Genomic DNA, 19,925 nt, shown 5'->3' with positions numbered 1-19,925 from the left:
ATTTTAAAATATTTATATACTTATAATAATTTTCTTTCTCATAACACATAAAATATAAAACAGCTGAGCATTAAATGATTTCAAAATATCATAAGTTTAATTTTTTCATTCCTGACTGTAATATGTTTATAGTGGCAAATAATACATTATATAAAACCTCATGTAAATAATATTTTATTTATTTTATTATATTTTTTTATCCTATTTGCAGCGTTTAATGCAGAGGTTCCCAAGTTGCAATAGATTACGCTTATACAAGATTTTTGAATACTTCTTGGTAAGTAAAAAGTAATGTAATATTTTTTACTTGTAATAAATAATGTCAGGACCAGTTGAGTTGAACTATTTAAATAATATATACATATTTTTTAAACACTTTTTTTAGAACTATACTGTAAAATATAAATAAATTAAAAACATTACTTACAAAATTATTTCAAATTTTATTAAATAAACTTTATTTATATCATATACGATATATTAAATTTGAACAAAATGAATAAAATTATCTTTTTATTAAAATAATATTTTAACATTAGGCTATACTTGTTTTGTTAGTGAAAAATTGTTATGTGATATTAATTTATAAATACGTCAGATCATTAATTAATTAAGAGCAAACGGTTTAAATATATTTGCATATATTTATTTAAAGCCAAAAAACATTATCGGAAACGTTAGTTCAGAAATGTTTTATGGTTGATATTTAAAAAAGTTTTTTTCATTCTTTAAAAGCATATTTTGTTTAAAAAAATGATCATATACTTTTTCATTATTCATCAATGTTAACTGATAACTTTTGAAAATTTTTCACTTAACCTTTGCAATTAAACAAAATAAAAATTTTTTTAATAAGATAGCTTTTATTTTAACTCGTTATGAATTAACAATTAAGCATTCAAACACTGTAATAATGTCAAGAATTGGAGGTATAAACACGGGCGGATCTACGTAGGGACTAATATGACTTCAGGCCTCTGCCACAAGTGTCAATGGCCCACAAAAATTTAATTATCATCATAAGTTTTTAACACTTTTTCATTAACAATGAGCACTTATCGTCACTCAACACCATTTCCTAAATTAATATATTTCAACTCTTATTTTGATGCTATTAAAAATGAATTTTAGATCCCAGTTTAAAGATTCTTAATCTAACAAAAAATGGGATCCCATTAGACTTCAATGAGTCCTAGACCCCAAAAATCCTAGACTCCTGGGTATAAAGGCTCTTAATAAATATCATATATCTAAGGATTGAACATCTTCACATCCTCCAAAAAAAAATCTTAATTTCGATAGGAAGGGAATCCACATATTTCAGTAATACACTAAGTGCTTTTAACTAAAAAAAAAAACATCAAGTAATCATATCCTATAAAAGAACTCTTTTAATTTTGGAAGAAGTTAATTTTAATTATATAAAATGTTAAAATTAGTAAATTTATGAATTAAATAAGTTTTTAAAAATTTCATTAAAATAGTTATCAAAAATAATGAATGGTTATAGTCACATTATATATAAAATCGATTTTCTTTTAACCACTAAAAGATGTGGATAAAACCATCTCTCTTTTTTTTTGTTTCATCAGGAAATGTGTTCTTAACTCTAATAATTTCATCTCATAATGCATTCTCTCACTAGAAATCTTGTTATCTATTAACACAGCTAGAATTCTCATTTAGTGATCCAAAGTCTTCAATAACTAATGTTATAAATGGATAGATGAGTATGCTGTCAACTAAAAAACATCGGTTCCATTACTGTTTACATTAGAATAATATTTTCATACCGCTTTCATTATAATTATATCCTGATTCATATTTATAATTATAAAAAAGACAGTCTTATTCTGGTTTATATATTCGAGTGATAAATTCTGTTAAATGTCTGTTAAATTTATTAAGCGAAAATTTTTCTTTTTCTTGATAATTAAAGCAAAATTGTGAACATGTTTATATAAATTTTATAGATATTCTACGTTTACCAGTAAAAATAAAAATAAAATAAAATATATATTGAATATAATCGCGATAATATGAATACAATTAAATGAGATAATAAAGTTTATTAAGGAAAGAAAATTTTAATGAAAATATATTTAAAGAATAGAACATTTATTATAAGTTAGACAATATTTAACTTCATTTAATAAAACAAAATTAAATATATGTATTTTTTTTCTTCTTGTTCTTTCCACTTTGTGGTTACTAAGAACGTATTTTACTCAAGCATATCGTGGGTTCGGCCAAGCCGTAGGCGGAAAGATGGAGAAGGACGGGACTCCACATTTCTGAACGGACAATCTATAAAGAACTCCCAGGGATAATTTTTCTCTAATTAGAAATTGAAAATCAAAAAATATTTTTAAAAAATATTTATATCTTCATTCTAACTGTGAAATCAAATTACCTTTTTTACTATCCTCTCTTTTTCTGTCATTTGGGCATTAAGAAAACCTTTTTTGAAGGAATTGTTGGTTTGGGATGAGGTCCGACAGACGATCTGGGAAAATTTCTGAAGTTTGTCGACCTGTCTGGATTCGTTTCCGGATCCTACAAAACGGCAGGCTGACTTCTTAATGCTTTGCCTTATTTCTTAGACAATTTTAAATTTTTAATTATTATTTGTCATTTAAAAATACAGAATATTAATCACTTCATTAATTAATCATTATAAACTTTTACAAAGAAAGTTAAAATTCTTAAATTTATTTTAAAAATTTGATTATAATTATGAGCTTTATAAAATTTGCAATTAATACATCAAAAATAAGTTTGAAAATATTAACTCTGTTAACAGAAAAAGTTTCTAAATGTAATTTACTAACTATATATTTAACAATAAATATCTACATTTATTTAGATTATTTTTAATACTGTATATTAATTTTTAATTTAGTTTTATATCAATTATATTAAACGAATTTCACTGATATTAAGCTAAAAAAAATACAGACTATAATTTTAAAATAGCAGTTGATAAAGCTGTAGTTAAATTTAATAATTTATTTACACAGACATAAAAATTAAATAATTTATTCTCAGTAGCAATATTGCCTTCTCACTTGATCTTCATCACTTCTCAACTATCTTCTACTCGTCAAGTTTAATTAATTATTTGAAAAAACACATTTTCATTTAGTATTAATTATATTATAATATTGAATACTTTATATGTTGATATATTGTGTAAGAGTCTTGTAGATGCAATATCTGAGTATGCATCGAATATAGGTTCTTGTTCAAGTACTAATACACTTGTCTTGTTTTCTTTATTAATGTTTTACATAATAAATGAATAATTTAAAAAATTACAGTAATTACTCTTACAAAATTATTTATATCGCACTATAATTAATTATAACTCGATTTATTATGCATTAAATATTTAATTTATTGCTTTAATTGAATAAAAATTTATTTTTATTCAAAATATACTAATATTTTTTGAATAAATTTTAAAAATATATGAAATTTATTCATAAGAGATTTTTATCCTTTTTGCATAATTATTTATTAATTTTTAGTAAGTGAATTTAATTTATATCCATATCTTAATTTTTTAAATTTTTAATTACATAAATCGATTTCTAAAAATTCGATAAGCATGTTAAAGTGTTGCCTTTATCGATTATAAATATTTTACTTTAAAATTTTTCTGATAAAGTTTGAAAATTGATGTGTATATTCCTAATTATATCACTTTAGATAGAAATAAAAGTCATTAAATAATTAATTAGTTGACAGATGTGTTTAATTAATTAGCAGGAAAAGTGAATTATCGTGGATCCACACATTCATTTTCTTTATTAAAAATATTTGAAGAGCATTAATCCTTTAAAATTTTAAATTATACAATGTATAACCTTTTTCACTATTTAGATTAGATTATTAAAAATTAATCATGGATAAGAAAACAAATTAATGATAGTTGTCAAAAAAAATTAATATTTTTCTTAAATAAATTTGAACTTAAATTTATGCTATTTTTTTATTAATGAATATTAAATTTACATTAAAAATTTGACTTTAAATGGTATACAATTCAAGATAGAATACAATTATTGTAACATTATAGAAAGATTTATAGGTAACTTTTAATCGGAAGTTAAAGTTCAGATAAGATGTTGCTAGTTCCAGAATTATCTCAAGTTAATTATGCAATAAAAATTGTTCGAATAAGCTCAGATTAATCCTAGTATAAAACACAAGTAATCCTATAGTAAATAATAAATAAATTTTTGACACATAAAGAGTTAACAAGCAGACTTAGCTCAAATTCCAATACAGTGGAATAGTCTATACAAAAATAAATTCAATCTCTAACGCTATTTCAGAATTGGGATCTAATTGTAACCTCTATATGATTTTAAAATAAAATAAATTAAATATAATTACATAATACAGATTTAATTTATTTTATCAATCGATTATGTAAGAAATATACGTCTAACTACGAAGTACAAAAACAATTTATTTCTCTGTATAATAAAATAAAAATTTAATTTTAAAATTAAATAGAAAAAAAACACATAATAATATTCTTTCTTTATATATTATCGAAAACATCTCAAATATAATAAAAATTCAAATATAAATTTATTTCAAGAACTTTTTAATAAGATATAGATAAAAATACAATAATTTAGTTTTAAAAAGTAATATATACATATTATTAATCAATAAGCATTTTTAATCAATTTTCTTAGCCAGTAAATGAAAATCAAATTAATGAGATTGAAAACTAATAGTGAGGAGGTAAGAAATTTAATTTTATTTAAATAAAATTTTGAAAAATGACTATGAAATTAAAAAAATTCATGTATGGAACTGCTTTCCATTAAATTCATTTTTGAGATGTTATTAAGACTTTCAACCAATTACTTACTAAAGTGAAAAATCATAAAATATTATCTATTAATTTTGAATTTTTCATTTCTTTCTAAGGCAAATAATTGAATTCCTAAATTTAATAAATTTTTCAACTATTATTTTATATTGATTAATATCTAATTATATATTTATCTTTTATTGAATTTATGAACGATTTAAACAAATTTATTTATCGGAATAAAAAGTTTCCAAAAAAATTTATTTGATAAAACTTCAAATAGCATAAATATAGTTTTTATGTAAAGAAAATCTGTATATTTTATACTTTAAAAATGTCAACGGATAGAAAAAAGATTGATATTTCCTTCTATGGAAAAAATATTTATCTCTTATGTATAGTTTTATTCGTTTATATATATAATCCTTCTATATCAATCCTTATTTTTCTAGAAATTGGAACAGGTCTTTTTAAAATTATTGATTCTATATTTTAGCGACTGATACAATTTCTACCCTCCAAATCTTCGCTTTTTATTTTTTTCTTATAAAGTAACTAAAACACTAAACAAATCTTTTAAGTTAATAAAAATAAAAAAATATTTTTTACGAATTATTATTTAAATTTTTTTTTAGTTAATAGCTATTTTCTTCATTAATTCGAAGATTTAATTATTCAAATGAGTTATTATTTACGAAAATAATAATTAATAATTAAATAATTTTTCTTCATAATTTACATTAAAGAAACTTATTTATATATTCGTAAAACTGTTATGAATTTAATATNAGGCCACTATATTGAATACATGCCATACTTCATAATTTACATTAAAGAAACTTATTTATATATTCGTAAAACTGTTATGAATTTAATATTTATAATTACAAATAAAAATTTTTATAAACAATTTTTTAAATATATTTATAAAACGTTTTATTTAGAAAATTGGAGCTAAATTAATAAAATATAACTTAATAATAATAATTGTTATTATTATTATTTAATAACGAATTTAATATAATATTTTAGAACATAACATAACTAAATATATAATATGATAATATATGTGTGAATATAATTAACTAATAATAACAAACTATATTAATAATTAAATGTATAGTCAAACCTTTATATTGAATCCTCCTAAATAGCTCCACACTCGTAAAGCGCCAATAAACACTTGTGAACAAGGAACACTTAAAACTTTCTCATAAATTTTAAACAGAGAGTGTCTGTTAATTAATTAATGTACTCTTTTGCATTGCTGAGAGCTCTGTCATCACCAAAGCCAGTCATTTACAAATTCCCAGGCTCAAAGTTGTAAGTATACTTTGTTATAATATATAATTTTTATTGTTTTAGGCTCTTTCCTTTAATCCTTTAACGCCATAATCGACTTCAGAGATAAACTTCGATTATTTGTATAGTGACACTAAATCAAAGTTTGACTATAATTATTTATTACTGTATATTATATATTATTATAACGTATGAGTCTATTGTTTACTGTTATTTTTACAGTTAAATTAATGCCTAAAATAATTTTAGAATTGAAAAAATTGCCTATTAAATTCGGTTCATTTTAAATTAAAATTTGACGAAAATTTATTTCCATAAAAGCGAGTTTCTTTAAGAAGAGATTATACATATACATATTATATGTGTCTATATTATAATATTGTATTATTTTTTCCAAATGGTTGAATTTATCGAATTCATTTAATATTCTATCTTTAATGTTGTTCAATTGACGTTTTTAAAATAATACATCAGATTTAACATTGTATTTTGCGTTAAAATTTTCGAATCGTACAATCTTATCGTGACTTCAAAGCAGATGTTTTGAGTTTATGAGTATTTTTTCTTTGGCGAAATGTATTCAAGAACGTGTTATACGAGGACTGTATTCGTCTATCTGTCGAAAGATAGCGTGAATGAAACTAATCAGAAATTGTGCGTGAGGAAAGAACAATTCCCTTTTTTTTCTAAAAATGTAATATAAATTGCATTTCTTTAATGTAATGATTGTTAATTAAAGTATTTATATCTCTTCTACAATATGAGAAGAAAACATTAATGATAATTATATAGATTTTTTACCTAAAGTCAATATTACTTTAATATGACGTGAATACAATACCTTAAAATTAAATTTTTTCGACATTTATTTATAATTTATTTAGTTTATTGATTTTAAAATTTGTCCAAATTGATATTAATATTGCTTTACAAGTTATCACTAACTAAAGTGTTACAAATATTATAAAATAATATATTAAATGTAATTTTAAAAAATCGAATAGATTTTTATTTTACTTCATTGTAATGCGAAATGAAAGAATATATTGTATAATGTAATGCAATATTTTTAATTAGCATAATTTTATAAATTTTTAAGCTGCAGGAGTTGAAATTTAGATACGAATTGTAATTATAATAAATATATAAATAACTCCAAGATTTTTAAAAGGCATTACGGATATTAAGCCAAAATATGTCTTAAGAATTTTACAATATTTAATATTTCGAAGACTTTTAATATACATAAGTAATTTTTGTAATTGGGATTAAAGGTTAGTGTTATTTGGGGAAAAGGTTAACGAAGGTTACAGTCATTAAAATAAGTGGTAGTTTTTCATTTTACAGGGGGAAATGTATAAAAGCCGTTGCGTTAGAAATTAAAATTGTTTTATATTTTGTAAAAAATTTTATAATTTATTTTTACATTTTAATTTAAGTGATAATTTTCCGTTTAGTTTAACAATTGCAACTTAGTATAATGGTTTTATATTTTAATTAAAATCTGTGAATAAGTTTACAAAATACATTAAATTAAGCATAAAATTATTTGGTTAAACATTAAATGCATTTAAAATTTAATAATAATAATAATAATATTTACAGAAGAATTTAATTTTTAAAAACCCGATAATTAATGTTAATAATTAAAAGCATATATTCAATTAATTTACTAACAATTATTTAAAACAATTTTTCATTTGAATAATTTATAGATTTGATAATTACGATTCTTTATAATTTTCAGTAATAATTTTATAAAATTTAAATATGAATGTAATATTTCAATTATTTTTGAATAGATAAAACTTTAAAAACGCGACTACTGTAATTGAATTTAAATGTTAGAAATACATAATGTTAGATTTTTAAAGAAAATCTAACATTATGTATTTCTAACAATTAAATTATAATAATTATAATAAGTTATAATAATTTTAACTTTATACTAATGTAAAAATCGTAAATACAAATTTATGACTTTAATTCAACAGAACTATTATCTAAAATATCAAATAATTACAGAAAACGATAAATATCGAAACTGGATACGATAATTATTGCTTGAGGAAAGAAAATTCCAATCAGAAGAACCTTAATTTAGGGAACACTAAATGAAAAATATGTCAAAATTTTATAGGCTATTAACAGCATATATTATTTTAATTAATTAATTTTAAAATAATATAAATTAGATTTACTTTTAAATATATTTGCTCAAGATAAATTGTAGAAAAATTTATTTCTTTGCAAAAAACTTGAAATTTTACCTCTTAAAAATTCAATTTAAACTTCAAGATTACAAAAAACTCTTCTCCAAAATTAATTATTGTTTATTTACATAAAAACTTAAAAAACAAGTAAATAGAGAAAATATATAAAAAAAGTAAATATTGAACTGTAGAATTATATGATTAATGTTTTAGTTGTTTCGTCAATTAGATCAATTTTTCTTTAGATCTTTTAAAAAGAAATGGAGTGCAATAATTGTCTTAATTAAATTTTCTTATACTAAATTACGATTGATGAAGTAATCTGTTTTATTATTTAGTTAATAATATTGAAAAAAAAATTAATGATAGATAGATATATTTTTACAACCTGTACTGAAATCCAAGATGATAATTACATAAGAATAAGTTACATAAGTTACATAAGGATGAGTAAAGTTAATTTAACAAAACATGTCATTATCTTGGAAAATTTATCAAAATTTAAAAATTTCATGAATTTTAATTAAGAATATAAGTAGAAAGAAGTTTAGTAGTCTCATTCTTTAATACAAGTGTATTTATGAATTTAAAGTATCTAAATATTTTAAGCACTTAAGTATCGAGCATTTAAATATCAATAGGCTTATTTTGTATTATAAGAATTTATGAATTGAAAGTAGTGTCTAAGTATATTAAGTATTTAACATTAAGTAACAAAAATTTAAGTATTATCTTTTCAAAATTTAAATAACAATTTTAGTTACAATGAAAATTTTATAAGTCGTGAAATTAGACACCAACTAACACGGAACAAATTCTTCATTAGAGAACCACTTGTTCTCCAAGAACAAATATAAGTGCTAATAATGAAACAATAGAAAGCAGAACCTAAAATAAATATTCAAATTGATCGACATTCAATCAAATACTTAACTTAATTCTTGATATATTATATTGCAAATAAAATTAAAAGTGATATAATTAGCTTAACCATAATCTGTTTAACATAATAAATATTTATATAATTTTTTTTTGCTTTGTGAGACCATTATATCTCGTAAGCTTAGATAATTACCATAAGAATGCTGTGAAGTATTTGTAAATAATAATGAAGAACTAATATTATTCTTCCAGAATTTAGAATAATACACAATTTTATTGTTCATGTACTGTAATGTATATATCGCATTATCTAATTTTCATATATAAACATACATTTATGAATTAAAAAAAAAATTATATTAATTCTTACGAAAAATTAGAATACAATCTAGTTCGAAAATACATTAATAATAATGAATGAATTTTAGCTAATATATTCGTGAAAAATAAATAATACAAAACAGATAAAATAAGTATATTTAACATATTCGTTTTTACATAAACAAAAAATGTAGGGGAGACCGGGGCAAGATCGGCATGTTAAGCTTTACTTAAATTTTGTGTAATAAATACTGCTGTAAACTGAAAAAAAAAGCTTTGCATATTGTCTATTGGAATGTTACCTTACTATAGAACTGGTTAAAATCAGTTTGGAAATAAAAATAATTAAAATAATTACAACTTTACAAGAAGAGAGAAATTGACGAAGTTGCCCCGGGTATAGGGGCAAGATCGGCAACTTCTCTCTTTTTGTAAAGTTGTAATTATTTTAATTATTTTTATTAAAGTTGCCCCTGGTATAGGGGCAACAGTAATGGGGCAAGATAGGCACGTATATAAAATTATGTTATTAACAATGTATAAGTTGGAATTCACTATTAAAACAAAGAAATACAAATCCAACACCCATTTAATATTATTACAACGAAATGCAAGTTCAAAGACATATATACATGAATAACAAATGCAAACATGTTTTCATTTATCATCTGTTTGATTTTTATCCTTTGCTTCTAATGTGGCTTTATGTTGCCGATCTTACCCCGCTAGTCATGATTTCGAAACATTAAGTACAACCCTGAGAACAGAATGCCAAGCCACGATCTGGCCACGTGAATAAGTTGAAGTTACATCCTTCTAACAGGAAAAGTAACTTTCGTTATCATGGAATTATAACAAAACCTGCCAATTCAATATAAATGGAAAAAAAATATTATATGGAATTGAACGAAAATGAAAATTTGCTTGATAATTCAACTACGCTTGTTGGAGAACAATAAAAACACTACACTCAACAAGCCACCAATAAAACTCAACTGCCTAACCTATAACCAAAGTCTCCTTTTAATTTGTTTTTAAAAAAAAGCGCTTGACAAACTTGCCCCGCATGCCGAAGTTGCCCCGGTCTCCCCTATATTAGGGCTTATCATACGCTAGCTTAAATATAATGTTTATGTAAAAATGAATATGTTAAATAAATATTAATGTAAGAGCAATAAGCATAGTTATTAATTTAAAGATAAAACAACCGTTGCAAGTTTATTTTTTAAAATTTAACACGACACCTTTACTTAACATCTCGATTAAAAATTAAAATTTTACAATTCAAATAAGGTTTCAGGTTATTAAGAAAACATTCACGTTTTCTCGTAATTGCAGCAATATTTTCTGAGGATTTTTGTTTTATTTAATTATAGAATAATCACCTATATTCTTACTTTAGATGCATTGTATTAAAGGACTTCAGTACAAAGAAGTAATATAGATGGATAAGAGCTTTAAAAATATATCTTTTAAACAGTACTAACTTTTCCTCTTATTGTGCCAATCCGTTTGTCCATCCTCAAGTATTTTTGAAAACTAATAGTGGTGATTTTTGTTAATGTATACGATTTGATAACTGCATAACTTTGACAACTACATAATAGACTCTAATAATAATATTATTAACCATATTATAAAAAATTAGCAAAATAAATTGTACTATAATAGAATATTTTTGTATACATGTCAAAAATAAATCCAGGAGCAAATCTTCTTGAGGCGATTTTTAATTTGTGTAATAAAATAAAAGTTTTCTGACTACAATAATTACGTAAAATAAGCTTAAACAATATTAAAATGTGGCATAATTAAAAGATATTGATTAAAATATAACAACACATTTAAAGAATTATTATAGCTCCTGTTAGCAATAAACAACCTTGTGGAGATAAACCTGTCATTCATTTTCTGTAAAGATTTAAGCGAAAATAAGTGACTTTGCTTTCCTACAGATACACAAAAATTTCTTTTTTNATAAAATTTGATTTAAATTTTACTGTAAAAATTAAAATAGATGTTTATTATTAATTAAATTTTATTAATATAATAACTTCCGTTGAATTACGTCTTTTTGTTATTACATATACAGTACTTTCAGATAATATTTTAGTGCAGATAATTTTCAAACACACGTATATACACATATATAGACTATGGGATATATATCAATATATATGCAGACTATATGTTCTAATAGTATTTATGGTCATGTTTCTTTTAATAGTCACTTTATATACTTTATACAGGATTACAAAACTTGTAAATGTATAGAAAATGTGTATAACCCAATAAAATATTTAAATTAACATCTATAAGAACACAGCTCACACGTAAACCGTTTATAGAGCATTAAATTTTAAAGAAAAACTTTTACTTTATGATCGATTCTTTGATTTTCAAAATAATGGAAGTCTATTTGTTCTTCTAATATGAATAAAGAAGAATTTAAATTTATGGATATATTTTTTTCAAAATAAAGAGTGAAGACTTTAACGACATTAACAGTTTAAATAATTATATTCAGGGAGATGCTATGATGAAAGAAAGTCATATTTCGTAATCATTTAATTCGATCCAATCCAGACAATGTTTAAGATTTACTGGGTTATATCAAAAGTGGTTTATCTTGACATATTTTTCGTGCTCTTTCAAGAAGGATTATGAGAATATATCAAGATAAATCAAATATTGTTTGACCTAGGAAAATTTTTAGAATGAGATCGTAGAGGAAGTGACAGTTTTTTAAAGAATTTTCATCATTTATGTCCCAATTCGAAAATTTTTAACACTGCGCTGCTTATCACTGTCCTTATATAAATATTTCTAAATATATCCTTGCACATTTCTTTATAAAAAAACATCAGATGCAAAGTTATTCGAATGACAAAATCATAAATTATATTTGTAGTACAGTAACGTGACTTTTGTATTGATATACTAGAAAACTATTGTATTGAGTGACCTTTTGAATAACCTTACAAATATCTTCTTCTGCACAGTTTTAAAATTTCACTTTTATAAAGTAACTTATTTTTTCATTACTATAATAATTTTAGAAAAATAAATATTTTTGTTTATACTTTATTAAATTTTAAATTATTACAATAAATAATATTATATTGTAATAAAAATTCTAAAGTTTCAATCCTCGTAGCAACAAAGAATAAACTGATTAATATCACTACACTATTGCTTTTAATTAAACGACTAATTAAAAATAAATTGTTATTATAAACTATTTAATATCATAAATAATATTGATAACAATTAAATAATACTATTCGAGTTGTTTAAACACTAAAAACTGACAAGAAAATTGCAGCCTTTTAAAAAATTATTGTAAGGATAAAACGAGCAATTATTTATAATGATATTGTCGGGCTGCAATTTTTTATTGTATTTTTAATGTATTTAATTTAAAATATATTCTCCATCTCAAATTAGTAGTGTATTGCACATCTGTGTAGTGATCCTGTACTTTCCCGCTAGCAATACGGTCGTTCCAGTACAGTCATTTAACTCCCTTTATGGGAAATTTTGAATGAAAATAACATGACTTTCAACCCAAATCGGCAGTTGTTTTACAGTTGATCGAGGCCTACTTTCCCTGTCCGTTCAATTTCTTTCTCGCCTTTCATCTATATAGCTTCATTCTCGAGATTAAAGGACAGACAGCCAGACAGCCAGTGGAAATTTATAGATTATATATAATTCTATCAATTTAATTATATAGTTTTTTTATTCTATATTTTAATCAGTATTAATTTTATATAATTCTAATTTTTAAACACATGTTTATTGATTATGAAAATTAAAAGTAGTTGATAAATACATTTATATGTTTTTTCTTAATATAAAATTGTTTAAACTTTATTAATATTATTATCATTTCTAAAATAATCTGACAAACTCTTGTAAGGAATTGTGATGGCTAAATTATTTAAAATTAATGTGTTACATTAAGTGTATTTCTGATTATAGACCTATGTCCTAAAAATATACACAAATTCCAGATTTGCAGTAATCGCGAATAATTGTGCATGAGCAGCCGACAGCATACATTCTTTGTAGAACATTCTTGATTCCGTTTAATGAAAAAGTTTATCTAAATAACGTTTTAACTTAAAATGAAAGGGTTAAATTAATTTACTCGAAGAAAAGTAACTGGTATATTTTTTATGAAAAATTGTGAAAATAGGAAATTTTGTATAGTTAAACATTTCTCTTTAATGCGAGTTCCATATCGTAGAATGTATAGCATCTTATGAAGGGTAGAACAAAGAGAATCTGCATAAAGAAGAACGGGAAGTGGTCAAAAGAAGAGGAAAATGACTAAAATGACTGAGTAGAGGGGAACCAATTGGAGGAAGAACCCTTGGGAAAAGTTGGACACACGCTTATGAAATTGGGACGAAAGTTCAAAATTTCATACAGACATGCTCGCGGGTTCTGAAGGATCATCAAATGACTCTCAACAAGCGAAAGTCAGCTTCAAACTATACCTCAAAGCAATTTTTTACTCAAATACCCATCTTTGTAAGCTGGGTGGTGGAGTTTCGAAGGCATCAAACAATCTCGATGTGGCTATGGATGACCAGTCCTATTTCGCTTTTGACAGAAGTGAATGTGCTGATAACAATCACTATTTTATCAAAGACAAGCTAAATCTGTATTCCGAAGTTAAATTCTATTAGTATAACTAGTTTTCGCAGAAGCTTCTGGTTTGGTTGGCAATCATTCCAAAGGGACACTCACGGGACTTCATTGTTCCAACACAGCTATCACACCAAAGACGTGTATGGCAACGAATGCATTCAGAAGAGGTAGTACCTTTTCTAAAGAAATACTACATTGGCTAAAATTACGTTTTTTGCCCAATGACCACTTTCCATTATTCACATGACACAGTTGTCAACTTACTTAGACTATTACAGAATTCGATACATCTCTCGTGAAGCTAACATTTCAGTTTTTCCAACTAAGACTGATTGAGGGATTCTGGTACCAATAGAACCAAAAAGTTTACGAAAATGGTTTGGTTTATTGGTTTTAATCGTTTACGACAACGTGACACATGGGCGATCTGTCGAGAAAGGAAGGAAGGAATGCCTCCCAGAGGGTATTTTATTGGAAACTAGCCCTATTTATATGTTATTAGCGTGAAGAAAATCCGGAAAACACAACGTGGCTAGACCACCATTGTTGTACGAAAATGGTTGGGAAGCTGAATCCACGAAGTAGTTGGAGGACAGGATCGAGATCAAACTTCGTTATTCACATCTAACTATTAATAGTTTCGGACAGTTAATGGGAGTGGTTAAACCTAAACTTCACATTGCAGCTGATTGTGATCCTGTTCATATCATGTGAACGTTAAATAACCTATCTGTACCAATAATATCTTACTTTAAATCACGTAATGATTTTTAAACAATTTTGAAATTTTTTCAGATTTTTATGATAAACCTCTATACGCTGTACTCATACTATTAATTAACCATATAAAATACTTATAATGTTCATGATAAATATTATTTAAAACTCATTATAAATATTAAAAAGAGTTTTTATGCTACTGCCATGCTGAAGATGATGATGTCCGATCTATTCCTTTGTCATTGATTGAGTTCAGTTGATTTTTAAACTTTTTTCATCTTATGAATACTAACGTTGCTTTACTTTTATTCCCATCACGAGTTTGGTCATGTCAATAACTGTACGGTTAGGATGTGAGGGACGAGGCCAAATAACATGAAATTTTCTGAGAATTTGTCCCAAACTTAACCCTTCAGAACGGCTGGAACTTGCCTTATTCGTTTCAGTCAGCCAGCTGTCGATTGTCATTGATTAGTTCGAGTATCTGCTTGTTATGTTTTCGTTATCTGTATTCCATACGATTAGACAACTCGTTTTTCACTGCTATCCTTATATTCAGACTGTATACTTATTTCCCCTTTAGGAAAACTAATATATCAATCTGGAAGACTTTTATGATCAATGGATCAATTTCTTTTTTACGTATCAGAAATATGAAATATTCTATATAGTAGAATAGTTCATATAGAGCATTACATATTTAACATTATCACGTATAAAAATTCTTTTTCTGCATATCAAAATCAAAATAAAAAAATAATAAAATCCAATTTCCAAAAAATGTTCGAACGGAAATAACTTCTTGTTTTAATTGCTTTTAATTAAACGACTAATTAAAAATAAATTGTTATTATAAACTATTTAATATCATAAATAATATTGATAACAATTAAATAATACTATTCGAGTTGTTTAAACACTAAAAACTGACAAGAAAATTGCAGCCTTTTAAAAAATTATTGTAAGGATAAAACGAGCAATTATTTATAATGATATTGTCGGGCTGCAATTTTTTATTGTATTTTTAATGTATTTAATTTAAAATATATTCTCCATCTCAAATTAGTAGTGTATTGCACATCTGTGTAGTGATCCTGTACTTTCCCGCTAGCAATACGGTCGTTCCAGTACAGTCATTTAACTCCCTTTATGGGAAATTTTGAATGAAAATAACATGACTTTCAACCCAAATCGGCAGTTGTTTTACAGTTGATCGAGGCCTACTTTCCCTGTCCGTTCAATTTCTTTCTCGCCTTTCATCTATATAGCTTCATTCTCGAGATTAAAGGACAGACAGCCAGACAGCCAGTGGAAATTTATAGATTATATATAATTCTATCAATNTTCCAAAACTCAGTCACTTGAGGATGGTCTATATAGGCTGAAAATAGTGTATAATCAAAGAGTTTCTCAGCAGCCAAAGGTGTTTAATGATGCATTATGAATTAATCGATTATTGACAGAGTTTCTAACTGTTAAAAATTAAATAATTTTATCAAAGCTAATCGAAATTTAAAATATAATAATTTTTTAAAGTAGTTTTAAAATTTATCTTTTTACTTTAAATGTAAAGTACAATTAGTTTTATTAATTAAGTAATGTTTATTTATTTGCCTAAATTACACTGTAATAATGATTCGTGTCAATTTCTGTATCAGGATTTTGTAAAAATATCCGATTTACATTATTCTATACTAATAAATTTCGTGTTTATATACAAGTTAATGTAATGAAATAATGATTTGCAATTACATTAAGTATTTGCTTACTTCAACAGTAACGGAAATTAAGAATGATGTCTTTCGGTAGAAGGATCGAATGTTCCAAGTAAGCTTGATATAGAAAATTTCTGGGTTAAAAGAAAAAAAAGTAATCTAGCTTAATATTTCATTGAAATTGAATCTTATAATTTTTCATAATAAATTGATATATGAAGAGTACACTAGTTATCCACATGTTTCTTCAATTCTTAATAATGTGTATAGTGAAATAATTCAAAATTGCTTACTAATTAGTTTACTTGTTATAAAAATGCAGCAATAGATGAACATGATCAGTAAAACCGTATTAATTTGTTCCTGACTACTAGGGTTGTTTGGATTTGTGTCCTTCTGGCAAAAGCTCTCTAGAGACGAAATGAATAAAAACATTGAACATTAATGGTTGGTGGCATGTTCGCGTCTTACGAAACAGCTGTTGCATGGAGCTTTTCGGATTATCTTCACCTGTGTAACAAGTAAGTATCAGTCAGATTATCATAGCATGGGTTTCCGGGTGGCAATCCTTGGGTATTGTTCTACGTTGCCTTATTCCATATATTCTGTCTGTTAGAATTTCTATTCCAAATTACATTTTCAAATAAAATGGTGAAACTACAAAGGTGCAACGTGGTTCAGTCGAACCTGGTCCCAAAGCCAATAGGAGCCTGAATGTGTTAAGCGAAAAGCTAAAAAAAACCTCAAAATCCTATGACTAAAAAAATGTTTCTTCAGGAATATTTAGTAAATGAGTAATAAAGTTTTATAAAAATTATCGTACAGTACTTATTGTGAACAGAATGAAACTGAATCCGAATGATTTTTATAAATAGTTTAGATTGGTGCATCATTTAATCATTCTAGACATCGTTGTCCTACCTATAATAATAATACTTAATGGTGTATTTTCCCAAACAACTTTGTAATTGAATTAACTATTTAAAATCTAAATTCCGATCAATGTAGTTTTTGTATTGGAACATCTAGTTTATTTAATCGAAGTTAACATTTTGATTTTATATAAAAGGCCTCAAAAATTTAATCAGTTTCATTACTTATAAAATAATAAAGTATATTTTTATTGTTGAAAATTTGAAAATTCTAATAGTTTTCATTGATAGTTTAAAACTATATTTATAATATTTATAAATTTTAAACGAGCATTACAGTACATATTGAAATAATGAAAGAAAATAAATTATTGGAAACCATTCTTTCTGTTATTTTCCCTTAAAGACAAACATAACAAAAAGCATTTTACGTCTGATATGATCATCTCATTTATCCCAAAAATGTACTGATCTCAAAAACTGTGAAGTACTATACAATTACCTTTATTACTAACTTATAAACAAATAAGAAAGAATAATACTATAAAAATTGAAACTAACATTTATTATTTAATATATTCTTTCCACATATATATAGAAAATAATATTACTTCATAAATACAGTATGAATTATATAACTAACTGATAACGCAAATAATTTCATGATAAAAATATAAAATTAATTCTTTTTCTATTTTAATATACTCATGCTACTTAATAACGATAAACAGAACCATACAAGAAACATTTCGTCGTTTGTAATTAATTAAAAGAATTCAAAATTAGTTTTTATCACAAGAATTTTATGTGTATAGAAGACATTTCCTACAGGAATTTCTTCGATCATGCATGAAAGAGATTTCTTCCAATCGAAACACTAGATTTTTTTCTCATTTTACTTACTTCTTCCCACTCTTTTGATTCGCATTGAACCGATGGTTATTGAATATCTATAACGCATCATAAATTCACTTTTCCAAATTTTGCAAATTATGTAAATAATTTCACGCTTAAACAGTTTTGTACTAAATTCAATTTCTTCTAAAATTCTTCTGTACTTTGTCACCAGCGTCACTTTGAAATGTAACAATAGAATGTGAAATGAGCAAATATAATAATAGACCTGAGAGAGTAGTCATAAATAAATCATTTAAATCGTTTGATCAAATAATTTGTATTGATTTATAAGATAAAATACTTTATATTATTGAGATTAAAAGAATAATTTATATTAGGTCTACTTTACATAATTTAAATTTTAAGATTATTTCAGGAAGTAATAAGACAAACTCTGAAAAACGCAGTTTAGATTCTAATTATAATCAGATTTTATCCACTTAATTACATGAAACTGAAACTAAGCTAATATTATTCTTTCAATACAATATCCTGATTAAAATTGTCTCTGCATTCGTTATCATATAAAATTCATTCCAAAAATTATTTATTGCAGGAGTATTATATTTTTCGGCATTCTATCCTATTTATTAATGGAGAAATCTGTAGCTAATTCTCTTTTCATCCGACAAGATAAATTTCATTTTTATTTGTCTATTTACAAAATTAACTATGGCGTTTGGAACGTCAGTAGAATCATACTCGACGTTCCAAACGCCATTGTCAAACTTTTAGGCTTACAGAATGGCAGCGCTGAAAGTCCGACGTTCACGTTTTCGTGTTGAAAACTTCGGCCACAACTTCGCTATAATTTTAAATGAATATTAAGAAAAGATATTTTCAATAGAAGAAATTGCACCGATATAATATGTAGAAGAGAATGGCAATGCCGTAAGTAGCTTTTCGTGTGTCCTGTGCAAGATTTTAGTTTTGGTACCATTTTGGAAAAAAATATACAGTATAAAAAAATAAATACGATAGAAAGGATCGGTTATTTTTAAACTTTAGCTGAAACGTTACGGAATCAGCTCCACAGAGGAAAACATTAAAATTTGAAAATAAAAATATAAAACTGATAAATTTTTGACATTATATGTCAGGGCCTCTTCATCCCGGCCCTGCACTGGAGACTGGAAATTCCCAAACACAAGATAAATTTTTGTCTGTATCACGATACCCGTTTGAAAAAATTTAGATTTTTTTATGTCAAATGATATTCCAATCTGTTGGCTACTGTAGGCATACGACACTGAAACATCTAACATGTTTTATCCCAAAAACTAAAAAACTGTACAGTGTCCAGTATTCTGTTGTGATACAGAGTAATATCTGTCAGTGCCTGGAGTCAATGTTGCCACAATGAAATTTCAAAACGTACTGAAGCGCCTTCAAAAAATGTACTATTTTCCTTCAAAATGTACTAGTTCTATGAATACTTCGTTTACGTATCTATATATATATATATATATATAGGCACGTAATTTATATATATATGTGAATTGCAAAATCA

General features: G+C 24.8%; 1 protein-coding gene across 3 annotated transcripts in view; it reads left to right on the top strand.

Annotated features, from left to right (window-relative positions):
• The first annotated feature begins 212 nt into the window (after nucleotides 1-212).
• LOC111631948 (probable G-protein coupled receptor No18) overlaps nucleotides 213-19,925 on the top strand; it is a 43,679-nt gene continuing 23,966 nt past the window's right edge. The window contains exon 1 of one of the 3 annotated variants that reach the window (XM_023376292.1): nucleotides 213-277. The gene's annotated coding sequence lies outside the window, so the exon portion shown is untranslated. Of the gene's footprint in view, nucleotides 278-6,129; nucleotides 6,158-17,098; nucleotides 17,168-19,925 lie in introns of those variants that run through there. The other 2 variants (XM_023376294.1, XM_023376293.1) reach the window with 2 other exon arrangements.

The sequence above is a fragment of the Centruroides sculpturatus genome, unplaced genomic scaffold (assembly GCF_000671375.1).
Source record: "Centruroides sculpturatus isolate CEXI.00-Female unplaced genomic scaffold, Cexi_2.0 scaffold627, whole genome shotgun sequence".
Lineage (NCBI taxonomy): Eukaryota > Metazoa > Arthropoda > Arachnida > Scorpiones > Buthidae > Centruroides > Centruroides sculpturatus.
The sequence above is the reverse complement of the archived record's forward strand: the minus strand, read 5'-3'. Positions and strand labels throughout refer to the sequence as shown.